This window comes from Leiobunum rupestre, chromosome 2, assembly GCF_980474605.1.
Source record: "Leiobunum rupestre chromosome 2, qqLeiRupe1.1.hap1, whole genome shotgun sequence".
NCBI classification, from domain to species: Eukaryota; Metazoa; Arthropoda; class Arachnida; order Opiliones; family Sclerosomatidae; genus Leiobunum; species Leiobunum rupestre.
In genome coordinates, this window is record NC_143385.1 from 31,927,566 (window position 1) to 31,935,492 (window position 7,927).

A 7,927-nucleotide genomic window follows, 5' to 3' on the forward strand; every position below is an offset into this window, starting at 1 on the left:
TTCAGTACTTGACTTCAAAGTTGACCCCCCATGCACTAAATATTTTGAAAAACGTTCGATTTTTTAAACAACCGTTACTGATACATAAGTTTTGTTAGTATTTTAGAAATCAACGCTTTGAATTGTCCTAGAGGCGAGATTCGCATGATATTAGCCTTGGTCGCAAAAATGATATTCACCATAACGCTTAGGGGTACGACTTTTGCGCAAACGAAACCCTAAAAACGTGGGGTATTTTCCAAAGTCAATAATTTCGGAACGACGCATTATATTAGGCTAAAATTTCACAATTGGCCTTCCATTAGCCACAATTTACCGTGTGTAAAATTTCATTAAAATCGGACGACACATGGTTCCCCCTGTGTTCGAACCTCCGTGGAATGACCCAGCTGCGTGTTTTTTCCCCAAACAACTCATAGGTGTTGAGCTCCACAAATTAAACCTTTTGATCATTAAAGAAGTAGAAAATTTCGTTTTTTTTATCATCAGACTTGTTACTGACAACCACAAGACGAACTGCAAAATGATGCGTCATGGCTCCCGTACCAAACTTAATCCTGTAGCACCACGCCCTTATAATGAAAACAGAGTCTTCCACCTAAGTTTTCGACGCTAACGGCTAACCATGTATTGAAGTATACCAAAGACAAGTTTCTAGAAATTGAGAGTGCAGAAGGTCTCTCAGACGTTTCTGGGAAATACATTTTGTGCCTGTACTAGCTTCAAAAGAATTAAAATAACAAACCAGTTGATGTCTTACATTGTTCTATGCCCTTACATCCAGAGCGATTTCGGTGACGATCTCCCCGATCAGCTGGCCGTAATCATTTGCAAAAGGTTGTGCCTCCAACCATTTCTAATATATTGAACACTCAATCCCCGCGATTTGGGAAAATGAAAGAACTTGTTCATAAGCCTTTGTCTCGAAAGGTTTTAATATTGTAAGTGGCACAGTTTTTTCCTGAATCTTTTTAAGTCGTGAAACATTTCAATTCCAATACACTCTTTTACGAAGTAGGCCATTTCATTACAGGCCTAATTTAAAATAGTACAGGCAAGGGCCAGGAGGCATATTAGCCTTAAGTATTTGCTATTGGCTATTTAAAATTCAAATAATAATAATAATAATAATCAGCTAGGCTAATAGCCAAGGCACCACCTTAGGCCTAAGTCATCAAGCGACTTTTGAAGCCTTTAATTCAGGTGGCCGGGTTACAATGCGTAGGAGGGTGGTGGCAAGCCCTGCATGCCACGCGATCGAGCCAACAGCTCCCTACACTAACTATTACCGTTAACCTCAACAAGTTCTTATGGAAGGGGAAACCGAAGAGCTCGGGGGAAAACCCCTTAAACCAGTGGGGAAAGAACTTGCAAACTCAACGCAGAAGGAGTTGTTCCGAGTTTTCACCCAGTGCCACAAGCTGGGATCGAACCCGGTTCCTCTTGCTGCGAGGCGAAAGTGCTAACCACACCGCCACCCCACGTATTTTGACGTCACTGGATCCCTCACAACCAGACGACGTTTTTAACTATATTGAAATGCCTTGCAAATAGTATCCGGTTTACATTTAGGATGATGATTTTTAACTTTGAAAACTTAATTAAGATATTTTTTCTAGATAAAATGATATTTTATTACATTTCGGTTTCTTTTCAATATTTACAGTCAAAGGTAAAACGATTTTTATTGAATTAATTTAAAATAAAACGTTAAATTACAGTGTGAACCCTTGGCTGTTGTCATTGGTGTGTGTATATTATAGAACATGTACTTTTTTGGTTTTGTAAGTAGTGAAAACAAACATTAAACTTTTATTTCTTTAATTATGAATTTTTTTAATATAAAATACTTCACCCACAATTTTATCACAGCTATGTATTAGGAACTATTTAATCCTTCACTGGATAAAAATCAGGTACTTTAGCTAAATATAAGTAGTTATTTTAAAGGTCTTTGCTTGTATTAGGAACAATATTTAAAAAAATCGGGTACTTCTGCACATTTAAAACCACATAAAACCGGGTAGTTATTTTAAAATTTTCTGTATATTTTTCTTATCTTCCTTCCTCCAGTACTTTCTTCGTCTACACATTGTTTATTACAATTTTTCTTAGCTTTCGCTTCATCTAGTTTTTCATTTAAAAATTTTATTCGAATAAAAGTTCGTACTTTCACATAACACCTGATTACATCCTGTGGAAACTCTGGAATTTGTTGGTGTATTTTCAGGGTTAGTACTTCAATAGCATGGTCTTCTTTGTTTATATTTTCACCGTGAAACTTTCTGAATTCAATTTCAATTTGTTTAGGGTTATTTCCTAGCATCACTATTCTCATCCTGTAAATGGCATTTAAAGCGGTGGCGTGGTCATCAAGACCACCTCTACTTCTAAGTTGAGATAAATAGTTCTCTAAAAGATCTTGATTAAACCGGTGACACAGTATGTAACTGATACCAAATTATCTTTCAAGCTCCCTGTATAGCGATTGAAGTGATCTTGATGTCATAATAATGTCTTTTTGGAATACTTGCAATCCTTGCTTTCCTATACATGTCATACTCGAGGCAACTTGAATCATATCTTCCAAGCACTTGTATTGGATACTTAATCTAGTACCATATCCACTTTTCTTAGGGCAATCTACTACAGTCTTGATTCTACTATTCAGCACATCAAACCAATCGTTTACCAAATCGATGAAGTCAGCGGTATCTAAAGAAATGTGTTTATTCTCTCCGGGCATAAAACGACGCAAAGCGCAAGCAATGGAATGTGACACAAGCTCAGCTGCCATTCTCAGTTTTCTCACATTTTGACGCTCAGTTTTCTTGCAGAGTATGTGGTCTGACGCGATGACAAGCTTTTATTTCTCCAGAATACATTTCTAGTAAAGCTTTTATTGGTTCGATGCTTACTATTTCACCATAAATTAGAGAAAATCCACAATCTAAAAGCCAGTTTCTGAGCAATTTTAATAAGTGAGGCGCATCTGCGAAGAAGAAAATTTTTGTTTCTGGAGATATAGTTGGTGGAGTGAAGATTGCAGTTTTGGCGAAAGATACTCCAAGCTAGCTCCATAGACCCTGATTGCCACCACCCATGTCCGAGACGCAAGCAACCACACGATAATTAATCAAGTGAAGTTCAGTGATTAGGCTGAAGAGGATTTTTTTGTCATTCTCTGGTCGAATTCAAAGTAAATAGGCTGTTTCCAATCTCCAAAGAGCCCCCTAACCATGACAACTTGAAGTTGAGAGTGTGGCCCAACAACTTTATCTCGTTTAGCATCGTACTCATAGCATGCTTTAATCTTAACTTCATCAAAGCTTAGGACTGTTAATCGTTCAAAGTCGGAAATCTTTTGGCCAGCTATATTCATTATCTTTAAAACATCTTTTAATAATCCCTGAGTTACATCTATTTTGAAGCATACTTTTGTAGTGTGGAAATTCCAGGTAAAGGGTACTTTAACTCATTTATCATGTATAAATATGAACGTTTGCTGAAGTAACGAAGAGTGAAAGCCTGTGATATTTCTTCCTTTGTCCAATGTGCCCTTTTTTTTGTTTCCAACAATGATTTCAATTTGATTTTTAGTAAAAATAGCCTGAAACTTAGGAAGTAATGATTCTTTTTTTTCTTGTTAATAATAGATAACTTTTGTTGTTTTTTCAAACGATTAATCTCCCTTTTCATTGAACTCATCGCAATGGACTGTTGAGCAAGTGTAGTGTCTTTATCTTTGAGCTTCTTCTCTGCTAAATTCAACTGTTTTTTCACAATAGAGTAATGATTTTCGATATCAGTTTTATCCTTCAATAAATTGGAAAAATCTTGATTTTGGATATGATCAGAATGGCTTAGGTCAAGTACTGCAGAAACAGAAAACAATCGGCTATCATTGCTTGTAATACTGTCAAAAAGGGACGTATTAGGCAGTGAGGTTGACAAATTAGACATAATTTGAGTTGCTGAAGCTGCAGTCTCCTTAATTGGAGAAATTGTAGTTAATACTGTTGACTTAGTTGGTTTTTGTACTTTAGGTGAACTAAACATTGCAGGTTGTGATGTTTCTACAGAATTTAATGTACTGAGAAGGTTATTTGAGAAGCTACGTTGAAATTCCTTAGGCTGGGTAATTGTATGACTAGAGTAAGAATTCAATAAGGCTTCAACTGTCTTCTTATTCTCTCGTCTTTGAATTCTTGTTTCTCTTGCCAGATAACTTATATTACCTTGGTTTTCTTTAGTATATTTGGTAATATTAATTGAAGGAATTGAACCTTCCTTCAGGATGTTCTTTGGGGTTTCGGAACATATTCGCGAGTTGTTAATATTAAATTTCTCTGTACTATAACAGTAGGATTTCCAAACTTTTTTTAATTTCGGGTCTCTAGGGAAATGATGATAGCTTATATGTTTCGTTTCCCTTTTAAACCTTGTTTTTTTTTCATAGTAGTTGTTACAAATTCCAATAGAGCAGCGTGTTCGCGGCATTTTCTATGAGCGAAATAAATATTAATTATTTTAAAAAGACTTTAAATTACTTAAATAATACATACCTAAAATGATTAATAATAATAATGTTTCATTCAATTCCCTAATGCTTTTAATTGTTGACTAAACGCGTAAAGGGTTCCAACCACGTCACACAGATTCGTCTGCTCACAAATAGGTCACGTGATCAAAACCACAACTGCCTTTTATAGGCAACCTTTATTAGTCTATTTTCTACAGACCTTGAGGCAAGGGCGCCTGCACGTGCTCATCAGCTCGAGACGTCGCGTGCACTTGGCCGCGTGAAGAGGCCTTGCATGCAATTTTTTAAATCAGACCTGTAATAAAATTTAAGCTCTCACAAATAAGGATATAAAAGAGTGTATAGGCCTTTCTATAAAGTAACAATGACCTTATTGTTTAGATGTATCGGGCGCGTCACTCGTGATAGCCAATAGCCGCTAGCATAAACTCTATTTAGGTCTTATTCAACTTGTTAAAAAGTTCCACGCGAGTCTTGATAGTTTAGCGTAAACGGGCTCGAGCGATTTCGCGCGTGCTCCCTGAAATAAAAAATGTGCAAGTCATTTACGCTAAAACATTAAAAGAGCGCGTGGAACATTAGAAAAAGTTGAACAAGACATAAATTAAAATTCGACGAGTTTCCCTGTTTATAAAGATCTAACCATCAAACCAGGGGGGCAATTATTAATAAAATGGAATGGGAATTCGATCTCGATACCCTCTACCATGTCGAGATCGACTTCGACAATTTGCATTGATTTATGCTTATTCGAAATCTTTACCGAATACCATTCGTCGAGATCTCGAAGTTCGAAATGTAGTTTTCGATCGAAAATTGGATTTCGAATATTTACAGAATAGGCCCCCTGAACTGAACACCTACATATCTCGTGACGAAAGCGATACATTAAAACAAGTTTGGCAAGCGTAATGACTTTATAGAAAGGCTTATTAATTTCATTAAATATTTGTTAAATGTATCAAATCAATTTAATTTGTGAATTCATATGCATTAAACAACATTTGCAAATCCACACGCATTATTTGTCTAATTAATATACGATAAACGACAGATTAGAAATATTGAATTTCAGTAATTAATATAAAAAAACCGAGTGCAATAGCGGTATAAAAAACTAAATAAAATAGCCAGAAATTCCAACGTTGGAATTTCTGGCTATTTTATTTAGTTTTTATGTAGTTTATTACTCGAAGATCTATTTGATCCGAGATTCGCTCGAAGACCTATCGGTACGAGTTATTAGTAAGTTTTTTTACTTTCTTCAAATTTGTTTAGGATTTAGATATATTATCCCTTTTAATTATGGACTAATCTACTTTTTCGCGTATTTTATCATTATTAATATTAGTAGGGTTGGGTCAAGCCCAACTTAGCACCAGCCTTTTAGACATGAAAAAGCCCAGTCTCCGAAACAAAGCGCAAGATTTGCTTCGCCGAGATATTGGAAAGACCGCTAGTTTCCAGCCTGTGCATACCAAGATGCCCAAACCTTTGAGCCGCATATAAATCACAGACACAAAGGACATGAGAGGAAGTTTCTTCCTCTGCAACGTATGCCATGCACATAGGACTCTCACTGATGCTAATAATATGAATATGTTTGTTTAGCTATCAGTGACATAAAAGTAGGCGCGTAACCATCCTGATACTACTCTTAGGGCCCGGTGCAGAGACGGTTTTCAGAATCGCAAAATAGCGATTCCTCGCTAAATTAATGGAAAGTGGGCGCGGTTTCGAAAAATCGCCAAATCGGTGTGCAGAGACATCTCGATCCCAAAAATAACAAGATTGCGTTCTGTTTTTTTTTGTTGCGAAAGTTCGAGGGCAGTCGCGCAGCCTAAAAGCTCGCAAAAACAATGGCGGATTATTTCTCGTTAGGTGGTACTCAACGAGCTCGGAAAATAACTTGAAAAGTAAACGCTTGTTACCTACTTTAATAACATAAATAATATAACACAATAGGTCAGATTCTTTTGGAATTTGAGTTTCTGGCTCATTATCGTCTTCGAAAAATGTTTTTGTCAAATAATTGAGAAGACGAAGCTTGCTGTCTTTCCAAAGAGTCGACATTGTCATTCACATATGAATAAAAATAATCCAAGATCCTATTTGTAAAAAGGTATACGTTGTTTAGCTGTTACATGAATATAATAAATTACATAAAAGACCAAATGTTAATTGCTCAGGATCTTATACATAGTTTGCATCCCTACGTCATCAATGACGCAGTTCCAAGTATAGATATAAGAACCAAGAATAAATATTTAATTTGAGCAAGAATGAACGGTTCTATGCCATCATTTTGCCGGTGTAGATTTCTTAGTAAAACGGGAGGGTTAACAGTTTCAATCGTCTGTTTGCGGATTTTAATTATTTTCAAATGATTAAGAAATTAGTTTCACGTTAAAAATGGTTATCTGCCTGGTTAAAAATTGTTCGAGTAGTTCAATTACCAAAGGAGAGCGAAAATTGTTTATTTTATTCGATAGCGAAGGTAATTGTAAAAAGGATGACCGCAAAGGCCTAACTTGGATAAGCTTTGTCAACTTCCTTTCGTAGATATTTCTGTCGTAATTTGATATTTTATTTAAATAACCCGGCCTTAGAATCTTATCTGGCTTTGTTTAGGGCCCATTTAAAATTTTAAAGCATAAATCTAATACGTTTTGTAGCTTTGACGAGATTACCAACAAAATGGCTACCTATTTAGTAGCTACGCGCGAAATGGTTTGAATTTTTGATTGCCCTCCCAGTTTCCTTGGAGACCATAGGCCCCTTCCTTCGGTGCAAACTATGTATACAGGATTCGACTATTCTGCCGTGGGTCCATTCCCACCAACAAAATGCTCAGAACACACGAAATGATGTGGTCTAACATCGTGTGTGAAACCCAAGCCATACACTTTTCGAAACGTTTGGTTTTGGTATTGGGTATTTATTTTAAACTTTCAGCACGCGATTTTTTTGAGACATTGAAGATTTTACAAGTTTTATAAACTCTATACTTTCCCATTTTTGTAGAAAATTTCCGTATTAAAAGCTTAAAATTTAAATATGAATCAGCCACGCAACACGAAAAAAATCCCAGTGTTCATAATTATTATTTACACATTATTTTATTAAGAACTGTTTTCGAATTTGTGCTGCCATGACTGGAAATATCTATCTATTATTTAACATGTTATTATTATTATATTATATTATTATGTTATATTATTATTTCAATCAATAAGACTATTTAACATTAAGCGTTGGAAGCCATATAAAAAATATAATATTTCTGTGCAATCGTCTATTTAAAGCTGAATCTCCACCACTAACGCCCCCTCGCAAGCACTGGAAGCTGCGTTATTTTGTTTAATATAATATAAAGATGTCGAA